The 25,262-nt window shown below is 40.8% G+C and overlaps 1 protein-coding gene across 8 annotated transcripts in view; it reads right to left on the bottom strand.

Moving 5' to 3' along the window:
- KANK1 (KN motif and ankyrin repeat domains 1) overlaps positions 1 to 25,262 on the bottom strand; it is a 199,323-nt gene that overhangs the window by 109,446 nt on the left and 64,615 nt on the right. For all 8 annotated transcript variants that reach the window (XM_070590466.1, XM_008512747.2, XM_008512749.2 and 5 more), the window contains one exon: positions 16,646 to 16,771. The gene's annotated coding sequence lies outside the window, so the exon portion shown is untranslated. The remainder of the gene's footprint in view (positions 1 to 16,645; positions 16,772 to 25,262) is intronic.

Here is a 25,262-nt window from a genome sequence, read left to right as displayed (position 1 = left end):
AATAATTCTCACCAGGTATTCATCCACTTAAAAAAAACATTTGCACACCATTCTGGGCATAGTGGCTGTCTAGAGTAAGCTGTTCATTTCCCCATATTCCAAAGCACTAAGGGAGAGTGGGCCACCGGGGAGGTCTCCTCCTCTACCGCCTCCTTTCCCCTGTCGCTATGCTCAACATCGCTAGCCTGGACCATCCCATTCACTTCCTGGGTAACTATGCTCACGCTTCTTTTTTTTTTTTAACTCAGAATTTTTCTATGGCCTGGTATCCACAGACATTTCTTATTTGGTCTCTCCTCATCTCTGCAGCTACAGGGAAGAGTTGATAGGAAACTATGTACATGCACACAGATGACAGGAGGGCTTCACTACCATTTCCTCCCACTTTTTAAGACCCAATGTTGGCACTTCCTCCTCCAAGAAGCCTTCCCTGACACCCCCTACAGTTTTAGATACCCTTTCCCAGCGCCCTGTACGAAGTACCCTATGCATAACTTCAAAGAGCCTAACATACTATTGAGGTTTAGTTTTCATTGTTGTGGTTGTTCATTTTGGTTCTTTCTTCAATTATTCCATTCGTTTCTTTGGAGGATGGAGTCTTCTATTTCTTTATTCCAGCATTGGCCCACCTAGCACATAATAACCACTCCCAAAATGCTTGATCCATGCATGAATAATTGAACGGGCTAGAGTTTGCCTGTACATATGATGTTGACGACTTCCTGTATTTTATGGAAAATGGCATACTTCAATGCCTCCCTTTCATCCCTTAGAAATCAAATATTAAGTCTTCCTCATAAGACTGGTGTGTAGCATCACTGTTAGGGAAGATCAAGACATGACTGGCAAATAGGAGTTAAACCTCTAGTAACATGCTTTCTATATATAGCAGCTCTGACAACATTTTTATCACACACTTGTACTTTTTCCAAGACATATTTGGGACTCATTCTTACAGCTGGATATTTTCTGATAAAATGTATTTTAGACTCTAGCAGATGGACCTGACATACTCTAGGAACAATACTCTGAAAGTGCTTGGAGTTCAATTTTCCCGTATTTGCTGTTCTTACTACTACTCATTCTTAAAGACCCAGAATCAAATGCAGTCTTCCACGGAGCCCTCCTGGATCACACTACACAGAATCATTCCTCCAACCTCCTACAGCACTTTGGTCTCATTCGTCTTTGTGTCATCCACCACAGTGTCTGATGTCACGCATGGCACATAAACAGCAGATGCTTAACAACTACCATAGCAAGAATGGCACTTTCTATATATCCCTTAGTATTTATAATAGAGAAAAACTAGAAACAGACTAAATATCCAAAATCGGGGGACAGTTTAGAAAGAACCATGGTATATCAACACAATACGATATTATGTTCCTAATAAAAGTGACCATTATATGACTTCTGCCTATTTACATAAACATCCATATAAAATAATGCAATGTGGAAAAAATATACAAACAAAATATGAACCATGGTGTCAATTTTTAAAAATTTCTGGATGCACCTATACAAGGCAATTTGGAATTAAATAAATAAACTGGACACTGATTAGCATTTTTTGGCTTACATGCATTGTATTACATGACACTCATCTTAAATTCTCCTACATTTAATATGGAGCCAGAACAGCACTACTATCTCAGAAATCATCAAAAAGCGTTCCCAGTGACCAATAGCTGAGAATCCTCTTAAGTGCTTTAATGTAACATTGTTAAGGCCAGATTGTCAAAAATGGACTTAGAGAAGCTCTACTCGCTATTCCACACCTGCTTTGAAACACACCCTATTTGAAGCCATCAAACCAAGTCATAGAAAAAGCTTACCGTCAAAGCTGACCTCCGTACTCCTGGGTTTTGTTAAAAGCAATGGATCCGGTGAGGAGAAGTGTTACGTCAAGCCAAGAATGCAAACAACTCAGGAGGAAAGGATGAGAACCAAAAGAGGCAGAGAGAGAACAGTTCCTGTCATTCCATGATTGACAGTTATGGGGGGCCTTCCCCTCAAGGTACCTGCATGCAGCAAGGAGGGCAGAATTCACTCTCCTTCCGGAATACCTCAATTTCCCAGTGCACCAGAGTCACCAAACCCAAATGTTCTAAAACAAGGAAATTCTAACAGTAAAAGAGGTCTCCCATCTCATGAGGTATCTGACTTCAGGGGGCAGACTCCAATGTCTTCTACTTATGCCAAGTCTCTGATATTTTTAAGAGTCTGCAAATGGCGTATTTCTGATTATAACAACCTTTTTCCTGCTATTTCCTTTTCTAGTCACTTCCTTACGTGTGATTTAAATTACAAAGTGGTAAAAAGATACTTCCTATCACCAACAGAAAATAGACCAGGACTAACTACTTCTTACTAACATGGCCCTTTCTTCGAAGTTTGTTAGTATAACGACAAGAACTCTCTGAGAGATTAGTTGTAAGTGAGTAGTTCTGTTATCAGCCTCAGAGACATAAATTGCTCTGACAATTAGTTTTCCATCTCATGGTCTAAGCATCACTCACACGAAAGTCACATGATCTTTTTATACTCAAACCCAACAGCCAAATAGTTTCTTTTAGTATTTAAGTTATTTGTGATTGCTGTGTTTATGATCTCCTCCATTTCGTTCCTTAGCCTAAGAGGGGAACTTGAAGACTATAAAAGCCGGATAGCTCCTTTAAGCCCCAAAACATCCATCGTAGCAAAACCCTTTTATATCTTAAGCCCAACACCTATGACCCACTTGACCAGAACCTGTAAGGCAGGTTTTTAATTATATACTAGATGAAAATCCATCCTCTCTCTTTTCTCAAGACTACCTTCTTCCCAAGGAAGATCCCATCATGAGCCCAGTATAATCAGAAGCTCACACCTTAGCGATTTAGAAAGGATAAATGGAAGAGGGATTGAAGTTAGGGCTTTTTATTTATCCCATATAAGTTCCCAACTGCATCATTTTGCCAGGCTTCTCGACCCCAGAGTCCATATGATGTCGTCAGGTACAGGGTGAAGCCAGGGGCATTCACACTAAGGTCAAGGCAGTTACAAGTGACTCATGTTTATGGTGTACATACTTTGTGTTTAGTGCTTTATTCTCTCTGCCATTAAATATAATACTCCACCAGCCCAAAGCCTGAAGTTTCCACTCACAGAAAAGCAAGAAAGTCTAAGAGAGAAGTCATAGTCAGCTTCAAGAAAAGGCATGATTATACCATCTGGGAGCAATGATCTTTCCCCATATGTAGTATTTCATGTCTAGAAACCAAAGGCCTGATAACAGCTGAACCCAAAAAAACTAACATTAAGAGGCCAGCCCAGGGGCACAGCGGTTAAGTTCACGCACTCCGCTTGGCAGCCGGCATTCGCCGGTTCGGATCCCGGGTGCGGACCTACACACTGCTTGTCAAGCCATGCTGTGGCGGGCATCACACATATAAAGTAGAGGAAGATGGGCATGGATGTTAGCTCAGGGCCAGTCTTCCTCAAAAAAACAAACCAACAACAAAAAACTAACATTAAAAAATGATTTAAAAAATTTTAAAATGCTTTGAGGGAAAGGCGATCCTAAAGGCATTCTCACCTTTACTGACATGAGGACAGTCACAGTATACTATGTGGAATGAGTACTGAAGTCAGACAAAATCCAAACAGATCTCTGGCTGACTAGCTGCGCAATCCTGGATAAGTCATTGAACCTTCCAAGCACTAGCTTCCGTTTCTGAAAAATCAGGAGGTTTCCACTAGGATCGACTGAGACAGTATTTGCAAAATGTCCAACACAATGTCTGGCACATAGTGCCCATTCAATAAACGGTTATTATTAGCATCATCATCATTATTTACCATGTCTCCAGCAAAGACATAGAATAAAGAACCAGAATAATCAGAACAATACTTGTTTGGTGCTTTGAATATTAGCTCTAATTTTTACCTTAGATACTAACGTATCTATGAACTGGTACCCCAAAGCTAAGATTCTATAGAATGAGAAGGCTTTCTGCTGAAACCAGGGGCCACTGCCATTTCCCCTGCCTCTTCAACCATAATTAATGAAAAAACATATCAAGCATGATAGGTTAAAACAATTTTGGAATTTTTAATAGACAAAAATTTAAACAAGTGCATTTATTCTTTTAATTAATAATAGAACACACTTTAATACTTAATAACATAATAAGTATAATATTCCTCTGTTCTAGAACGAGAGAGAGGTAAAGAAGATGATGACTGATGTAGAAACTGTTAAGAGTAAAGAAATACTAAATGTTAACGTGGTGTCTCTCCACGTAACTAGAGTTACAGGTACCAGGAACAAGTCTTAGGCTACTAACCTTTAAATTGGATGCAAGACACACAGACTGCTCTTTGTAAATTCTTCTGGCTGAGTGATCACACAATGATTACTTATCAAAGCTACTTCAAGCTCTTCAAGATCTCTCACTGCTGCAGAGATAACTTATGCATTTAGAGTTCAGAGTCAGCTAGCCGTGTTTTCAAAACATTACAACACCAGGCTTCATTTGTCAGCTGGAGTCTGCACCATATTGTACCCAACCCCACTTCCAAATTAAAGCGTACCACAAGTAGGAAGAATACAGAAATTTCTTACAAGATGCCAAGTCAAGAGGAAAATGTCCTTGAAAAAGATTCATCTTTTGAATTCTGATATAAACTTGCTTTTCCATCTCTATTTTGAAGGAGGAACGAGACTTTTTCTCCACATATGAGAAACAGGTGTTAAGACCCCAAAATGAATTTTGAAATAGACCAAAATGCTTAGGAAGATCACTATCACTGAGGATAAATACGCTTTGTAACTATTATAATCCTACCCGTCACACGTGAAACATGCCTTGACTGCATGCTTAATTCTCATGGAAACTGCTAGCCAAGAGTTCAGATATAATAAGAGAAATATGAAAAATTACAGAGGAAAAAGGCCCTCACGCTGGAATCTCCTAAGGTAAGATCCACTTTACAAGAATTAAAAGCAGCAGTCAAAAGAAATTAACTGGATTGCCAGGAATAGAGGCTCTCAATGCTTATAATTAATAAAAATATTTTATCAATGTCCTCTGACTATAAGACTTCATAAATAAAATTATAAGGCCATAAATAATTTATTAAAAGTTTTGTGCCACATAATAACCTATGCAAAAATAAAATTATTTTATGATAGGATGATCAATCTGTATTTAGACATTGAGTAAAACACTCTAATAGGAATACATCAGGTAGATTTACCTTCTGTAACTAAGAGGACCAAAAGTTATTCTTATTACCTTAAAATATAGAATGGACTAAAAATGAGTCAAAAACCCCTGAAAGGTTATTTCAAAAATGTTAGAGATGTCTGATTGCTAACATTAGCCTTTCACTAATAAAAGCACTTTTTCACAAAAATTTAACCCATTCCATTTACAGTCAAAATACTTATTTGTCTACAAGCCTCTCTATATGTGCACTGATTTTTAACAACCCATCATTGATTGGCCTGATCAAAACGATTTTACATCAAAATGATTTACCACCTAGCAGTGTTACGAGCAAGTTTCAGGCCTGCTACACCCATGTCCACAGGGAAGAGCTCACTTTAAAACTGAGAGAAGATAGAAGCATTGACAACTCAGCTGCAATATACATACCTAATACACAGATATTGGTTTCTAACACCATTCTCCAGTAAAAGGACCCAGGCTTCTTGAAGAAGCAATTGATTCCAGGGCTAGGGCAAGGAAAATACAAAACGAGCCTGGAACATCTTGGGGTACCACTAAGTAAGAAAGCACTTGCGAAGGGATGGGAGCACACCAAAAGGATATTGAGGTCAATCTGAAGGCACTCCCAATAGCCTAAGTTGGAACAATTTGAGCGAGAAAATAAAATAATGAGTTTAGGATCAGAACCCATAGAATAAAATAACTATCCATGAGTCCATCCTGATATATATACATATGAACGAAAGGACAGCTCTTCTTTACAGAAGAATCTCAATAAATAAGTAAATGTACAAGGAATGGAGGGAGATATAAGATCACTATTAGGCAAATAGTATAATAATAATCATTGTAGGCAAGATCTGCCAATGGATGCTAAAATCAGTCAGGGAAAGCTTGAGAAGAAACAGGACATTTGTATAGTCCCAAAGTATTTCCCCCCAAGATATTTATTAATCCAAAGGGAACAAGTCACTTTATAGTGGAGAAACCCAGGAGATACTACCTGAATCAAGTGATTAAGGTCAGCATTACCAGTAATAAGAGAAACTGACATCAAGTAAACCACTCAGTGAAAAGGATACATCATCACTTTTGTGGTATTCTTCCCCAAAATGCATAAACTCAAAGTAATCATTAGAAAACCCCAAATTCAGAACTATTCACCAAAATAACTGCCCAGCACTGTTCAAAAGTATCAAGATCATGAAAGACAAGGAAAGACTGAGGAACTCTAGGAGTCTTAGGAAACACAACAACTAAATGCAATGTGGATCCTGGGCTGGATCCTGGAACAGAAAAACGACATTAGTGGAAAACCAGATGGAAGGCTAATAAGGTCTGCAGTTTAGCTAAACATATCCTACCAATTTAAATCTCCTGATTCTGATCATTACACTACGGCTATGTAAGATGCTAACGCTGGAGGAAGCTGGCTGAAGAGTCTATGTGAACTCTCTACTACCTGTGCAACTTCTAGGTCTAAAACTATTTCAAAATAAAAACTGATGGAAGAGGAAAGCAACTGTGGTTATCCATAATCTTCACTTCCATCTGGCTTTCTTTTCTTTGGGCATTTCACAAAAGCATCTTCCTCTGCTTTACTTGGTTAACCATGGAAAAGCAACAGGAGGGTGTGAGACATGAGACTCAGACGCACAGAACATCACACTGATTGTCTCAAAAACTGAATACGGTCCGCCTTCTGGAGTGGAGCTAAAGTTTTCAGCTAGTCCTGAACAAAACAAAGTCCTTCACTTTGAACGCGTTAGTAAATTCCCAAACTGGTCTTTCTCCGATGGTGCCAAAGAACAGAACACTGGGTGTTCACAGACTCTGTCAACTAGCAAAAGATCTTTTGGCATAAAATCCAAAGCTATTTAAGGATGACTGCCAGCAATGGGTGGGGGGTAATGAAAGATATGTTAGCAGTGGGGTGGGGTGTACAGAAGACAAGAGACAGAAAAGCCCAAAAGGCGCATACGCGCTACTAGTTGCTTCCTCATCCAACAAAATAAAGTTAAAACGCCTTGTTTACATAGCTCATAAACGTGCCCAAAAGGATTTAACTATTTACATTCTATTTAGATTATTATATGTCACTACGTTGTATGGGAATAAAAAGGGTTAGACACATCCTTCTCTTCTGCTTTTTTCCCAAGCATTTATTAGTCACTGTGATGTTCTTAGATAACAGTGGGTAGCCTCTGTGACCATAATAAATAAGCAATTAAAAACAAAAACGAAACGAGATCTCTTACAGTCCGTCAAAAGGCAGTATGTGCATATTTTTTGCCTCAGCAATTCTCCTCATAGGGAATTACCTTAAAGACATACACAAGCATGCACTGACATGGGTACACGATTGTTAATTGTTGCATTGTTGACAATAGAAAAAAGCTGAAGACACACTAAATGCTGATTAAAAGAAAACCCTTAAAGTATCGTAGATCTATACAATAGGGTAGTCTACAGCATTTAAGAGGAAAAAGGTAAATCCAGATGTACTGAAATAGAAAGATAGTCATAACCTATAATTAAGTAAAAACAAATAAAATGTAGACAAAGTACATTAGTCTATTCAAAGGAACTAAGCGTATTTGTATATATATGCACAGAAAATATATGGAAGGATGAATATCATCATTATTCACAATATCAGCATTATTCACAATAATCAAAGGTGGAAAAAACCCAAATGTCCATCAATAGATGAATGAACAAATTATAGCATATCCATACAATAGAATATTACTCAGTAAAACGGCTAATACACGCTACAACATGGATGAACCTTGAAAACATGCGAAGTGAAAGAAGCCAGACACAAAAGGTCACATATCATATGAGTCTACTTCTATGAGATATCCAGAATTGGTAAATTCACTGAGACAGAAAGCAGATTAGTGGCTGCCAGGGGCTGAGGGAAGAGGAAAGAGGAGTTAACTCCTTACCAGGTATGGAGTTTTCTTTTGGGGTAATGGAAATATTTTGGAACTAGATAGAGGCGGCAGCTGAACAACACTGTGAATGTACTAAACGCCACTGAATTGTTCATTTTTACGTTATGTGAATTTCACCTCAGTAAAGGTAAATATAATTAAAAAGAAATAACATATTTCTTTAAGTTAAGACCAAAATACTGATCCCCACTGAGTAACTTTACCATAGAACAGTAAGACGAGCGCGGTATCAGTGTGGATGGGCATCTTCAGCATCCAGATGCCTCTCTATCGAACACTCTAGATAATGAACCAGGTGAAAAACAAACGTACCCCAAACCTGGGACTGTCCATAAGCACTGGCCCTGGGGCAGCAAAATGATCCACCCCCTGAGAAACAGCCAGAGTAGGGGTGCGAGGATGGTCAGCCCTGGCTGCCTTCAGTCTCCTGTCCATCCCAACAACCTACGGCCACAGACCCTCAAAGTCCCTCACCGTCCTTCACAGGTGAGGAAACTGAACCATGGCTCCTACACAGGGCCTAGGGAGGGACGTGGAAAAGATTTACTGATTTGGTATGAAAGCTGTTTGTTACCATCTCACCAAGTTCCAGAAATTAACATTTCTCCTATTCTCTGAGCACAAATCTTCTCACAAGTAACCTATCCAGAAGCGCATCCTAAACAGCAGGAGGATCGCTTTGTGGTTTATTCTTTGGTTCTTGTTCTTTTTTGTGGTGGTGAAGGGGGAGGGTTCCTCCTGCAAAGGCTTTCAAGTCTCCCCTTCAGAGTACTCTGATGACAATAGAAATTCACAGTAGAGAAAGTACTGTCGTTTTAGCCACTTACTTTCTGGGTCACGTAAATTAACTCTAAGTTAATCTTTCTCTCAACAGTTTCCAACAATCACATTTTAATTTAATCTGTTTTGGCAATTTCAACGTGATTATTACAAAACAAACAAGACAACTTCAAATCAAGAGGTAGCTTTTCAACATTTCTTAAAATCAAATGGATTCTGTAATAAGATAGGATGACATGCAGAGCTTACATATCTTTATTTTTTAATGCTCTTGATTGGAATAAATACGCCATCATCAATACAAAGTGGCTAAATCAAAAGAATTAATTTTATATATTAAAGGAAGAGGGAAAAAAGAGGGACAGAGAACCTTAACTCTCCAGATTTTAATGTTCAATTTTTTCAAATTTTTCCTCATTTTAGGTGTCACTATTAAAAATTACTAATAGTATTTTTTAAATTCTCAAAACTAATAGTTGAAACTCCATTCAACATCTTTGAGTATTCAAAAATATCTACACTTGTGAATCTGAGTTTAAGGGGAAAAAACACTCATGAATTATCTACTCCCTTTCATTGGATCTTAAGACATTTTAAAAATATACATACTCTCAAGCTTATTAACAATCTAAGATTTTAAAGTGTTTCTGCTTCACTTCAATCCTTGGCAGGGCTGGTTCCCATCAGAACTCTCTGTTAAGGTGGAGGATTTAGAGACTTACAAAGTCAAAAAGAAATCATAACTCCTACATTTTTAATCATCCATCCTCCTGGTGTATGATTTACCCCATAATTCCCACAAGAAAATGAAGAAAGTTTTGAAGAACGAGTTATTCTCAATGTAAATCTCCAGCCAGCCTCTGTCAATCATGTTAGACTTTTCCCCTGGTTAGCCTTTCTCCACCTCCTGCCTGAAAACTACACTACTATTTAATTGCTTTGTGACTTCACATTTTATTAAGAGGCAGAAAAACATAAAGAGCTAAAAGAAAGAGATAGGCCCATTGCCGTAAATTGTCCCCTTAAGCAATGAAACTTGCCTCTCTAGTGTAATAAGGTGGGCACTGTGAAAAACTCTGACAAGTGCAATTCTGCATAGGTCCAGAGCCCCCATCACTTACAGAAACCCTTACAGTTCCCCGGACTGCAGTGCCATCGATCAGAACCAGGGGCAGCCAACTGCATACTTTCTAAGGCCAGTGTGAAGGGCACGGCCTGGGGACTCTCCAGCCCGCTCTGCCCCGAATTTATCTTCTATTCTCATAGACTGAAAAAAAAAAAAAAAAAAAAAGCAGGAGAGAATGATGAGAGATAAAGCCATAAAAAATCTGATAAGCTGACAGCACCCTATCTGCCACCCCGTTTCCCCAGAAATCAAACTACTTGTTATAGAACCCGGGGAAAACAGTTCACTAAAAGTTCCCCCTCATGAACTAAGAAGAATTTTCTCCCTTCCCAGTCCACTAGCTTCCCTTTTCAGTCTCTTCTCTTCCTCGGTAGAGATACAGGAATCGTTATCAGATTAAACCACATTCCTGCATGGGCCCTGCCCTCTGGAAGATCAGACCCAGTGATTCGCACAAACTGAGCGGGGCTTGCTGTTTAAAGCCCTGGGAAAATATCAATTAGGAACTTGTCTAAGAGGCTGCCAGCCAGGTAACAAAGGCTTCAAGTGTTTCTAAAGCCCACGGATATGCATAAGAAAGTGGGTTTAGGACATTGTTCAGAAAAACCATGCAAGTATATGAGTGTGTGTGTGTTTGTAAAGATCTAATATATTTCCTAAGCATAACAAAGTTTGGAAGGATATACAATAAACTCAGCTGTGGTTATATTAAGGGGTGAGCCAGTAGGTGGGATGCAAGAGGCAATTTTTTTCTATATAATGCGTTTTATGGCTTGAGTATGTGACCGTGGTACATATTATTCTTGTCACTGATTTTCATTTTAAAAGTTAAAATATGAAAAACAATCGTGACCATTTTTTTCCAAACCAAAAATTAGAATATATGGTCTGCCAAAGCATTTCTGTTCCTCATTTAGATGCAAGAGGCAGTTGAGGAAAAGTGATTTAGTCGTTGGAATGTTGAAGTTTCCAGGTTTCAACAGTTTTTAAAAAATGGCAGGCAATATCTAAAACAAGATGGTCTGAAATATCTAGCAGGTTTAGTAGCATTAGATATTGAGCAAATGGAATAAACGCCTAAGTTGGTCACATTACGTCTTCCTTCCTCTTGGAAGCTAGGCTGTGGTAGGTGACCCCAGGAGCATCTTTCCTGGTACTGGCCAGCACGCTCCGGAGGAATTTGGCTCAAGTTGATGGAGTTTCTGCATTTACCTTTCGCAAAAGGCCTACTCAAGGAGAGAAAAAACAAACAAAAGGAACAAAACAACATCAGAGTCCTGAAGGACTGTTATTTGGGTTGGAGCTCTCTTTCAAAGAATTACAAAAATTGCAATTGGCTACTCATTTGGGGAAAAAGTTAATTTTCATTCATATCTCAAATCATATTTCAAACTAAGTTTCATATAGATGAGATATTTTAAAATGTGAAGCGAAAGCATAAAACTACAGAAAGAAAATATAGGGGAATTTCTAGGCAATCTTGTGGTTGGAGATGTTGATATTTATTCATTCATTCACTCTACAAATACTGTACGCTAAGCAGCAGAGAACCAGATGTGGACAACACAGACACAAGCCCCGTGCCTACAGAGTCACAGGCTGGAGGAGGAAACAGGAAAAAGAAAAGAAATAAAAAATAATAATTGCCTATTGATAAGTGCTTAAAGAGGAAAAAACCCACAATTATGAGACAGGGAATACTGGAAGGAATGACCAATGCTGGACAGGATCACCTTTCTCTGAGGTGAAATTTAAGCTGACACCTGAAAGATGACGACCACGCTATCAGGTAACCACTGATGCGTACTTCTGTGCACAGGGTAGCTTTCTAAGAGCTTTGCATGAATTAACCCACTTAATCCTCCCAACAACTCTAAGATGGTGTGATGATGATGACAATTCCGATGTTACAGGTGCTACAAGTGAGGAAGAGAAGTAACTTGTCCAAGGACACAGACCTGGTGAACGGGGAAGCCAGGTGACCCCAAGCTGCCTGCTTTGGAGCCCTCTCTCAGGAACCGCCTCATTGAATGAGGAAGAGTCAGCCACAAGAAATGTGTGTGAGCACAAGTATGTGTGTGTATTTGCATGTGTGTGTGCGTCTTCGTGTGCAAGCACATGTTCCGAGCAAAGGAACAGCCATCTGCAGAATCCTGGGGGCAGGAAAGAGGGTGGCACGTTCCACAAGTTGAAAAGGGGCCACTGGGCCTGGAACACAGTGTTGGAGAGTGAGTGACCAGAGGCGAGGCTGGAGAGCAGGCAAAGCCAGATGATGCCGGCCTGGGGGCCACGGTAAGGAGGATGCCACGCCAGGCGCAGGCAGGGCTGTGCCAAGGTGTCACTGTATGGAAGAGATCGCTCTGCTGTGTGAAGAACTGAATGAGGGGGAAAGATATCAAGGCATTCTTGCTTCCTAGTTAGTCTATATGGAAACCACAGGGAAAAGATTCAACTACCTAAAATTAAATATTTACTTACTTTTAAAAACATTATACACAATTCAAAGGCAAAGGACATAAAAATTCATAATATCTTTATAGTAAAAGATATTTTACAACAATAACACTCTTTCAAATCAGTAACAAAAACACAAACATCCCTTTGGAGAAATGGGCAAAGGACAGGAACAGAAAAATTCACAAAAGAAGGAATATAAATGGTTCATAAACATATGATAAACGTTCACTTGTCCATAAAACTGGGTCAAGTTTCTTTTCAGTTCTACTATCTAATGTTAAAAGAGTATGGGGAAGAGACCTCTTGCATACTGTTGGTGGGATTACAAATTGGTTTGGTTTTCCACGTAATATATATCAACAACCTCTTTCCTGATTTTATATAAAGGAAGAATTAAGAGCAGCTTCAAAAATCTAGTTAAGAAGGATATGCATTGACATGTATGTCCAGAGGGAGATTTAAGTACTTTCCTAAACTAGAATCTTTATCAAACTTTAATAATTACGCAGCAATGTCTACTGATATGGAGAGGAATTTACAATATACCAGTTAAGAAAAGCAGGTTGCAGGGCTGGTCCCACAGCCTAGTGGTTATGTTCAGTGTGCTCTGTTTCAGCGGCCTGGGTTTGTAGGTTTGGATCCCAAGTGTGGACCTACACCACGAGTCAGCCATGCTGTGGAAGCATCCCACATATAAAATAGAGGAAGACTGGCACAGATGTTCGCTCAGGTCTAATCTTCCTCAAGCAAAAAAGGAGGAAAATTGGCAACATATGTGAGCTCAGGGCTAATCTTCCTCAGCAAAAAAATAAAAAGAAAAGCAGGTTGCATTTTTGTATTGAAAAATCTTTTTAAGGCATATGCATATGGAAAAAATCTCTGGAAGAATACTAATGGTAGTTATTTAATGGTGGTAGGATTACACATTTTTAACAGATCTTTTTATTTCTCTACATATATTTTATTCTTCTACAGTCAATATACATTGCTTTTAATAGTAAGCAAAGAATCAAGCAAAAAAATATCTAGAACATCATAAAATAAAAATGTAGACATGCTGAACAGCCTAGTAACGGAGGTCATAGGTAGAAGACTAAGTGTAGACTGGAGTTGAATCAGAAAACGGTATGGTGGAAAGGAACTTCTGGAAGCAACTATCTAGTCTGACTCCTCATTCCACAGAATAAGAAACCATCTACATCTCCCCACTTCACTTACCCATTGCCTGACTATAAGCACAGTTCTCAACAAAGGTTTCTAGAACAAGAGACCGAGAACTAGTGCTTTTGTCTCTCCGTTCATTAAAAAGCTCTGCACCCACTGACGAGAGACACCATGAATGCTATCACTGAAGAAGGTAACTCCTACGCGAAGGGTACCCCAGGCCTGGAGCACAGCCTGACGTTTGGAAACCAGGGGTTATGGCAGAGTGCAATTTCTTCTCAATCCATAGGCAACTTAGGAGTCGTCCTTTCCTCATTCTGACCTGGAGCCTGTCTTACCCTTAGCTCACAAAGAAACCTCCTCCTCTGGCAAGCGCACATCCTCAGCACCCCGAAAGCAGGGTTGCTGGGGTCACAGAGTCTGCTGGGTTGGAGCCCGGATGTTATCTTGGTCCTGCCTCTTGTGCTGCAAAGGTCTCTGGCAGCTCTTTCTAGCCCGTTTCATACAACAGCTATCTAAACAGCTCCCCTTTCTCAAATTGAAAACCCCAAACTCACCACTCTTACTCTCAACACATCCTTTCTTCGTTCTTTGTTCAGGAGGTATATTCAGGCCATAAATCTTGAGCACCCTCAAACCCTCCTTTCTATCCCAAAGCACCTGAGTCTCTATCCTCCTTCTCTTCCTTCCCTCCTCCTCCCCTCACTGCAAAGATGAAGCCCCCCCCCACCAGATCTCCTCAGCTAGCTCTGTGGGCCCTGCAGCCCCAGCCCCCTCAATTTTCCCCTCACCTTCTGACCCCTCCCTCCATGCCTCTCTCTCCTCCCCACTGGGTCCCTGCCTCCCTTTCAATATGACCAAGTCTCCTCATCCCAACTCTGCTGCCTCCTCCCAGGCGGCATCCCACTCTGCTCCTTCCACTTCCAGCACATTTCTAGACCTGAGTATCTACACCTGCACGCCCTCAGTTTCTCCTTATGTCAGGAAGCATCAGGAGTAAGGAATCACAGTCAGAAGGCCTAGAGTACACACCCAGCTCTGCCACTGACCATTTCCACGACCTTAAGTGAGGAAGCCACTTAGTTCCTCCAACAATCTCCTCCTCTGTAAAACGAGGTTAATAATACCTGCTTCACCTCTCTCACAGCTCTGTTGTGAGATCAAGCGAGATAATGTGTGTGAAAGTGCTCCGTGAGCTGATAAAGCATGTTAACACTCTGGTTATTCCTGTTATTACTGTCTGCTCATTATCCTTGACCTCTCAGCATCAACTGAGGCAGGGATGGTTATTTGTGACCTTCAGGTTGCTCAATGTTAACACTAACAATATTATAACGTCAGCACTTTAGTTTCCATGTGAATTACTGCTTTGGTAATAATCATATTTCATTCAAAACAAGAATAATCTTTGGCTTTTTAATTATATGAGCATGGACTTCAGCAGGACAATAGCAGTAGCCAACAATTATTGAGCACGTACCAAGGGTCAGCCACTGTTCTAAAGTACTTTACATCAATGATCACTCAGCACCCCATATGATGGGTTTTATTATTTCCATTTTATTGATGGGGAAACTGAGGCAGAGCAGTACAGCCATGATGTGAACCCAGGCCTCTAGCTCTAGAGCCCACGCTCTTACCCACTGTCCTGTAATTCCTTTAGTGACAAAGTGGGGTCAAGAGTGGAAAGAGAGAACTCAGTCAGGAAGCCACGGACCTAAAGTATGAGAGGCAGAAACAAAGGATACTTGGAATCTTTTAAAGATGAACAAAATTATTCAAATTGCTAACTACCAACGTTGCTGAGGGCTTAGGGTCATCAAGTACATATGCATACAGCTAGTAAGAATATAAACTGGTAGAACCTTTTGAGAAGACAATTAGCAGAATGCATCAAAAACCCGAAAGATACATTCCCACGTTCTCACTGATTCAGCAATGCCACCTGCAACAATTTATCCTGGGGAAATAATCATGGGTGTGCACAAAAGATGTTCATCGCAATGTTGTTTCCAAAAGTAAAGAAAGAAAAACAAATAAATGTCCAACGAAAGGAGATAGAGTAGAGAAACTATTGCACACCCACAAAGTGAATGCCATGCAGTCATTTAAAATGATGCTGTAGAAGAAAAGGAAGAAGCGTTTTGTCAAGGAAAAGTATGTAAGAAAGCCCATTAGTATGGGCTATGGTAAGTGACTGATTCAAGTTCTGAGGGGTTTACCAGCTCTGTCAACAGGGGCAAGTCATTTAAATTCTCTGAGCCTCAATTTTCTTACGTGTAAATGGGGATGAGAAAAGTACCAACCTCACAGGGTTGTGAGAATTAATAAATTAATGTATGCAAAGTGCTCGGTACAGAGCCTAGCAGGGAGCAAGAAGGTGATAAATGTTTCTCGTTTGCAAACATCTAACAAGTCAACACACACCCTATTACAAATATTTGTAATACAAATATTACAAATTAAGCAGTAAAATTTTAACACTGATTATCTCTGGAAAGGGAATAACAAGTTTTTCTTTTAAATTCTCTGTGTTTTCTAGATTTTCTTAACTTGAATAAAGACAGCAATATATTAATATTTAAGTATCTCCATTTTTTTTCAAGACGGCTTAATAATACTCCTTTCAATCTATTAAATTTCTCTAGTGTAATCCAGTCTATGCATATTGTGTTTATGGAAATGGGGTACTTTTATTGATTTAATCTGCAGAGTAATATATTTTCACCTTTATTCTTCAGAGTCACACAACTTGCTCATATTTCATCACAGGAAAAGTCTTTTCTGCACTCTTATACTTCTTCAGATTAAGAACACTCTGAAGGATTATTAGAGCATAAAGTCAGAGGAGGAGAATGGACTAATGTCTCTAAAAAGCAAAGTTAAAGGAGAAACATCACAACTTCATGATAGTCACATGGAAAAAGAGTACACCTTACCTCAATTATGTAAGGCCAGAAATTACCGCAATAAATATTTCAACTCCATGGACAATTTCCTAGTGTGGTCAAAAGATGGAAGTAATTCAGTAGTTCAGCAGTCCATCCAGTACAGTGACCATCATTCTGAAAGGAAAAAGAACCTCGTTGAGGGAAATGTGACGGAACAACACTCCTTTCTAGTCTTGAGACCTAGCGGAGAGGGGAATCAATTATTAGAGACAGCCATGCAGCATAGAAATCAAAGTACAGTTAAGTCATTTTCCTGTTGGGGGTGGAAGCAGCAGGCCAGAATAAAAGAAAACTGAGGGGGACAGCCCGGTGGCACAGCGGTTAAGTTCGCACATTCCACTTTGGCGGCCTGCGGTTCGCCGGTTCAGATCCTGGGTGAGGACATGGCACTGCTTGGCAAGCCATGCTATGGCAGGCGTCCCACATAAAAAGTAGAGGAAGATGGGCACGGATGTTAGCTCAGGGCCAGTCTTCCTCAGCAAAAAGAGGAGGATTGGCAGAAGATGTTAGGGCTAATCTTCCTCAAAAAAAAAAAAGAGGACTGAGGATGTCTGGGCGAACATGAGTCTCCTTTGCTTTAGGAAAAAGCTAGTCACTTGCTCTTGGGATTAAGATAAGGGCTAGCTCCTCACAGCCTTTCACTTTCACTCTTGTTACTGTTCTCTTCCATGTATTTGTCAGTATGTACATAAGTCAGCTCATGAATACTTTTGTTTTTTCTATTTTGATATCTGTCATTTCAGATTGAGACGACTCCATAAGAAGCACATGGCCTTTCTCTTAAAACTAGCACCACTGAGGATTTTCTCAGTGAAGGGCAGTTCCCCGGGACTAAAACCTTGGGATGGTTTTCCCCATCATCCCTCTCCATCACCCCCTTCCGAGATCAGCCCATCACCACTTTCCATCGAATGCTGCTGCTAACCCCTCTTTTTCACTCCTGTGCCACCACTAGTCCCCAACTCCCTGGCACCCCCACCTGTTTACAACAGCAGCCCCCAACCTGGCCTCTCTTGCAGAGCAATTGCCTTCATCCTATTTACCTGTGTAACCTTGAACAGTCCCCTAGCTCCTGGGTGTTGGTTCTCTTGGCTGTAAAATCAAGAACTGATTTCAATGTTCTCCATCCTCATTGTGCCTTGAAGTCAGATCTCCCTGGGCTTGAATCCTGCCCCAGGCACTCTGCAGACCTTAGACAAGTTATATTTCCTCAAAACTCAGTTTGGTATATATAAAATCAGAATAATATTATTTACCTTTAAGGTTGCTGTAAGAATAAGAACTATGAGATATTGTGCCTGACACACAGTAGGTACACAACAAATATTAGTCATTTCCACCCTGCCTTCCAGGTACGTCCAGCTCTGAAGTTCTCTTTTCTTCTAATTTCCAAATCCAGCCTTCTCTCATAACCATATCCATAGCGGTAATAATTTTCTCTTCCATCAAATATGAACTCTTCTGCTGACTTACAGTCTCTTCCATAATCTAACTACACTTTATCTTATCTTCTTCCAATTTCCAACACCTTCTGACCTAGTCAAATAAGTCTTACTATGTTTCAAAGAACACTTTTGTGTGTGTGTGTGAAGAAGATTAGCCCTGAGCTAACATCTGCCAATCCCCCTCTTTTTGCTGAGGAAGACTGGCCCTGAGCTAACATCCGTGCCCATCTTCCTCTACTTTATAAGTGGGACTCTTACCATAGCATGGCATGCCGAGTGGTGCCATGTCCACACCCAGGATCCAAACAGGTGAACCCCGGGCCACCGAAGCAGAACGTGCAAACTTAACTGCTGCGCCACTGGGTCGGCCCCTGAAAGGACACATTCTTACACCCTGTTTTTGCACCTATCAGTCCCAATGCAAGACACAGCTTTTCTTATCCCCTCTGTCAAGGCCCAGCTCGAGTCCACGGCCCCAGCAATGCCCACCTTCCAGACAACTTAATCCTCACACAGTGTCTTAAGGGTACTGTCTATTGTTTCATGTGCATTCAGCTTGGCTGTCCAGCTGGGAAGGGACTATTATGATTATTTTAGTTTTTCACTTCAGGGTGGACCACATTCGAGTTTTTACAAACCCAGTATTTTCTGCATCAGCTCTGCAAATGCTTTTTGAAATGTATACGCCTTTGTGCCTTGAGGTAAGACTCTTTTACTAACACCACCATTTTCACTGTGTGGAGAGGCTCACACAGTAGCTTATTCCATCATCCGTGAGTAAACCATCTACAGACAGGCTAGGGGCCTCTTCACGGAGCCAGGAGATGAGCGCTAAGTATGTTCAATATCTGAGACTTTGTGTCAAAGCGAATGTGTTATTTCCAAAACCATTTTATGACCAAACTACCAGCCACAACAGGGATGACTCATGGGGGGAAAGATTGATTGCTACACTTTTACCTCAAAAAAGATGATGGTTGAAGCCCCAGGACTAAATGAAGGTTCTAAGGGGAATGAGGAGAAGACAGTGAAAAGTCAAGGGAGATGGAGGAAGAACGGATGAAGGAGACACCGAGGGAACGGTTACAGAGGTAGGAGAATAACCATGAGGGTGGAGAGGCACATTAGCCCCAAGAAAGATGAGTGCCGTCAAATGCTGTGGATGGGCACTAACAAGATGTCACTGGATTTAACAATTGGTAAGGAGGTCACTGGAGACCCCCGAGGGAAATTTTCAATGGGGCTGGAACACAGTGCAGACTGCAAGGACTGAGGACAAACTGGGAGGACAAATGGACACAGAGACTTTCCTCCCAAGAACTGTGCTTATCAAGCTAAAAGGATTGTGCTGGTCACTTTCTACCCTGATGTTTACCTGACTTAACAGCTCGATAAAAAAAAAACTCACCTTGCTCTTATTTCCTTGCTCCTCACCTCTCTATATGCACAGAGCTTGACTATTGAAAATAACCGACTGCAAACCCTCCCACCCTCTCTTTCCCAACACCACTCTGGGTGCCTGGTTTTTGTTCTCTAAGAACCTTACAGAACTATCCGACAGCTAATTGCTAACAAGTCTGAACATCTAAATTATATTTTCCTGCTTTCGGTAAATGAAAGTTATTAATTTAACAGAGAAAAAGAAAATAGACACTAAAATGTGTCAGATCAACAGAGCAAAAGTCCAGATTCAGATCAGATACTATGTTACCACCTTTGGGCAACCTATATAATTTATGCTGAGTCGTCAAAAAATAACTTTAAACATTTTTCTCTTCTTTCACAGTAGTGCTTATTCTTTACTGTAAGCTTAGAACAATAAAACATGAATAAAGAAAAAAATTATAAGCACTATTAGTATTTTTTTGAATCCCCTTCCACTTTGGTATGCATGCACGACATATTTATAAACATAAGACACAAATCTGTACAAATAAAAATATATAATTTTTTACTAAGTGAATTGTATGGCATTATTTGTAACCTGCGTTTCCCATTTCTTCTGATGGAAATATTGTGTCACTTAATATTCTATACTCTTATGTTAAATGACTATCCAATAATCAATTTTAATAAATCCCCCTGAAGCATTTAAGTCACTTCCAATTTCTGATTATACAGATAATGCTGAGATAGATATCCTTGAACACACCATTAAGTATTTGCTAGGGATAAAGTCATGGGTCAAATGAATGGAAAATACATGGATTGGCTATTGATATCTTGCCCTGCAGAATGCTTGACCCAATCTATGCTTCAGCGGTACATAAGTGAATACACTTCTCCACACTCCCTCTAAACTGGGTATTATTTTTTAAATTATCCTATTTTATAGATTAAAAAAGCTCACTTTCATTAGCATATCTCTGAAGTTAGACATTTACTTTTTGTGTACTTCTTACGTATGTCCTTTATTTTTCTGCTGGAGTGTTCATCGTATTAATTTGTAGTACCTCTCATCTATCAAGGGTATTAACTGGGTACCCTAATAATGGAGAGAAGATGGTATATGAATTGGGAATCTTTGGCTACAAGGTACAAAACCAATTCCAGCCTATTAGAGGCAGAAAGGATCCTCACCATAAGGATGCTGAGATATCCTTTTATAAGGATATTATACACAAACTCTGTCCTATGTGTTGCAAACAGTTCCCTCAATTTTTAACTTTATCTCTAAAATGGAAACACCACTACTTTACTGGTCTATTTCCAGGATTAAAGAAAACGCAGGTAGTCATGAGTGGACGTAATCATGCTACAGCAAAGCAAAACTGCTGTTACTAAGTATTTACTAAGATGCCTTATCCTTTCCATCCTTACAATGAGCCTATTAGGCAGATATCATTGCTCCTCTCCTACCCATAAAATGTAATAGACATCCATAGTAAAGTTACAAGTAGATTTTTATTTTACAAATAAGCCCTGTATTAATCCTAAAAAAGACTTGGTAACAGAATTATTCCCAGCTGTGTTTTTAGTGACATTTCTTTCTAAACAGTAACCCCAGAGCTACTCCAATCTCTTGACCAACAGTAAACCAGGTTACTAGCTTCTGCACCATCCATTCTTCTAAGTTTTGCATTAGCAAACTCTCTTCTTCTCTCTCTTTTATGATGTGTCTTTATTATAAAGTGCGATTTTGGTAACAAGATAAATATTTCTGTTTAGGAACCAAGGCCACTTTATCAGTCACTACAAGCTTAACCCCATGACAAATACTCAACTTCCTAACATTCCAAATACTCTCAAAGGTTTTTCAGTTGCTCATACGTTAGTGACGTCTGTAGTAACAGTACACACTTGACCCTACGCTTTTGTCAGGGGTGAGGAAGCACTGTGCTGCCTAAATATTTTATGTACAGCTTGTACTGAAATTCTAGATGAATAGGCATTCACAGACCCTCTGGAATATGCTGGTTACCCAGGATAGCATATTTTTATTACTATTGTTTGCAAGCTTTGCCATCTTCTATAGGGTTCTCCTTGATTTGACCCTAAATATATTTCCCCAACATGTTATTTTATTTTTTAACTCATTAGCTGTGCTGTGGACAGGGCAGTGTCTGAAATAACAGCAAAGGAAGGTAGTGATCATTGAAACTGGTGGCACTCACAATTAGTCTAGTCACTGAGAGTTCTGAGGGCAAAAGAGCACAGCCTGTGTGAGCCAGGCAGATGAGGTTCTTTGCAGGAATATTAAGAGAACTAAATTATCCATTGCCAGAAAAAGGAAAAGGAAACCTCTCCCCATACATTTATGAATTCACTCAAGATTTATAGAAAATGCTTAGGAATCTGAAGGCTACGCTTCTGGAATAAACAGCCTTCCAAACAACAAGGGCCTCCACTTTCCCTGTCAGTCTGGGGCAGGGACAGCCACCCACAAATCAGTAGCCACGAGGAAGAGCAGGAGAAGCCTGGAGAAGGGACCTGACCATGGGTGAACATTGCTTGATGACTGCAGAGGAAGCAGAGCGCACCACTCCGCCAGGCCACAGCCAGCACCTGGAGAGTTGTCTCTGAACTTTCCTCATTCACGTGGGTAGAGGGCTCTGGGTTCCCTGCCGCAGGGAGGCTGTGGGCAGGTTTCCCCGCAGAGGAAAGGGTTTGAGAAGAGGGCAATAACCCCCAGACCAAGAGGAGATTCCTGGAGGAGAGTGAGTGTGGGCCTCGGAGCAGCAGAGCGCTGCACCTGCTCCCTGGCTGCCCCTCAGACACGCAGGAGTCCCAGGAGAATGGCAAGATGCTGAACTTGGCCTCCCACTGTGACAAAGCATCCTCCCCAGCCTCAAACACGGCCCAGAAGCAGCAGGGACCAGGGTGAAGAGACGACCCAGGGGCCTTCCTGACCTCATGACATGTCGTAAGAACCCGTAAGCCTGGCACAACCCTGGGAGGGTGGGGAGGGAAAGAGATCCAAGATTAACCAAAGTTAATCTTTCTGCTGCCCCAGTGGAGTAGAAGTTACATTGATTTAGAAATATCTTTTTGCACCCCTAAGGTTTGTGGACTAAGAGTTATTAGCAATTCAAATTAACAACCGAATGAGCAAATCAACCAAGGAAGGAAGAAGGGTTAATATCTAGTAACCTATATATTTTTCTGACAATATTAGTTCAACTTCATTGGCTTCCTTCAGTGGATCAGAATGTTATTCAGTATTCTTTATTAAGAATACTTTTAGACAGAGATTCCAGAGGCTTTTGCATCATCCAGGCATTTCCCCAAGAACTTCCGTCTTGCTCATCACCACTGCTGTTTAAAGGGTCTGCATGGGCAGAGACAGGTGCCACTGAAGGCACTGGCTGCTGACAGCCATGACGCCTCGGGGTGCAGTCACTCCGGAAAACTCACCACAATCCATGATCCCAATTCACATGTGGCCCAAGGTTTCCGAGATTTTCTTGGAGCCAAAGATGTTTCCTCCCCCAGAGTGTGGAGTTAATGAATAAACCCACAGCAACATGCTAATGGTATGCGTGGGGGGAAAAGCTTTTGTCCCTGCTATGCGAACTACTCCCATCTTTGGAATTTTCTGACCCAGCCACAGGGTCAGAGGTGAGCCAACCCTACTGCCTCTCAGTGCACAACCACTTCACCCAGCTGTGGCTCACAGGACCATAGGAAGACATCAGACCCATGCTGGGTCTCTCCTGGGGGCTTTGAAATGGGGGCTAAGGAACTGCCAGCCAGGCTCTGGATGCAGTGGACTCATGATGTGGACCCATGAACAGCATCGCAGACAGAGCTGGTCTGCAGAAAGGTGAAGATGAAGCCGAGAGCAGTAGGGACAAGACAGAGTTCTTAGAACTCCGTATGCTTTCCCATTTATTTATTTTTTGAGGAAGATTAGCCCTGAGCTAACATCTGCTGCCAATCCTCCTATCTTTGCTGACGAAGACTGGCCCTGAGCTAACATCCATGCCCATCTTCCTCTACTTTATATGTGGGACACCTACCACAGCATGGTTTGACAAGCGGTGCCATGTCTACACCTGGGATCCAAACCGGCGAACCCCGGGCTGCTGAAGCAGAACGTGCATACGAACTTAACCGCTGTGCCACGTGGCCAGGCCCTGCTTTCCCATTTTTGATTCTAGGTTTTTTTCTGAGGATCCTGGATTCTTTGGAGTACCTCAGTATCCTGATTAAACCCCCCTTAAGTTGGTTTTGTTCCTTGCAGCCAAAGATTTCCAATTGAATAGCATCCTTTCCTGTTACTATGTTACCATCCATCCCTGTTACCATGTTATCAAGCCAATAATGAAGCGTGCTAGGTGAGCACTGAATCAGACCAGAGGGAAGGAGACCTGGTGTGGGGTGGGGGAGGGTGCACAGTGTAACCCAGGCCCCCAACTGGGAACACCTCCCAGTGACTAGATCCCTCGTCCCTCCATCTCGGTGTGTCTCCCCTGCCAAATTTTGCCTCACTGAGCCCTCTTTTTCTAGGCTTGCAGGCTGAATACTGAACTTTAGCTGACATTTTATATATATATATATATATTTTTTCAAACCTGCATACAGTCACATTCTACTGTTTTCAGCTGCAGACATTTTAGTAAATCAAGATACAACAGTAAAACTCCAAGAGTTATGAGAATGCTCTGCTCTCAGTGTCCTCACCTTGTATAGGCTTGTCATCTTACAGATGGAATTCTTAGCATAGCTTGAGCCTATGTTTCAAATGAAAGTTAAATATTATACAAAGGTGGGAGAAAACGGTTGTGCAGAGTACTCTCAGTTTTCTGACAGAGAACTGGTAAGGTCTGGAATAATTTCTCCCATAAACATCCAAGTACAATTTCTTGATACAGTAAAGAACAGTCTCCAATTTGGTAATGGGTATTTTATTTTCAATTGTCCTACTTGATTTTTCCTTAAAAACTTGCATTGATGTTGTAACAATGTATAAACATGGCTGTTTATATATTTATTTATGTATTTTTTAAAAGAATCAACAGTGAGATACACTCAAACAGTGATAGGGCCCCAGGGGGGAAATAAAACAGACATATTTAATTTTTAAACTTTTGTACAGAGGGTTCAAGAAAAGAGCTTTTCTCTTTTAGGATTAATCAATCAGAAATAAAGCATTTAATTGTTATCCATGGTAATTATACTGCTAATGTACATATTTTTTTTTTTACCCTTCATGGCTTGGCAAAGGACGAAAAATAAAAATAAAGGTCACACTTGAGAGATTGCACAGGGAACAAGGGGCATTCAGCCATCCAAAGCACACTTCCTGACTTGGTATCTAGATGTATAAAGTAGGAAGAACACTTCCACTTACAGCACAGAGAACAAAAGGTGGATGCGTGTGTGTGTGTGTGTGTGTGTGCGAGCAGATCAGAAAGTGATTTCCTCTCTGATGGGGTTACCATCAGAGGCTGCCCCACTGCTTCCTACCCTGCCTACACTTAGACCCCAAGGGGCTGTATCACCTCAGCAACTTGGAGCATTTAAACTGACACATTATAACGAGTCTATAGCAAGCCGGTGGTTCTCAAACTGTTCTGTGCAGTGCATCACCAATAAGTGGAGGGCTTTGTAAAAGCACAGATCGCTGGACTCACACCTCCGGAGTTTAATTCAGTGGGTCTGGGGTAAGGCCCCAAAGTGTAAACTTCTAACAAGTTCTCAAATGATGCTGCTCCAGG

This window comes from Equus przewalskii, chromosome 22 (assembly GCF_037783145.1).
Source record: "Equus przewalskii isolate Varuska chromosome 22, EquPr2, whole genome shotgun sequence".
NCBI classification, from domain to species: Eukaryota; Metazoa; Chordata; class Mammalia; order Perissodactyla; family Equidae; genus Equus; species Equus przewalskii.
The sequence above is the reverse complement of the archived record's forward strand: the minus strand, read 5'-3'. Positions and strand labels throughout refer to the sequence as shown.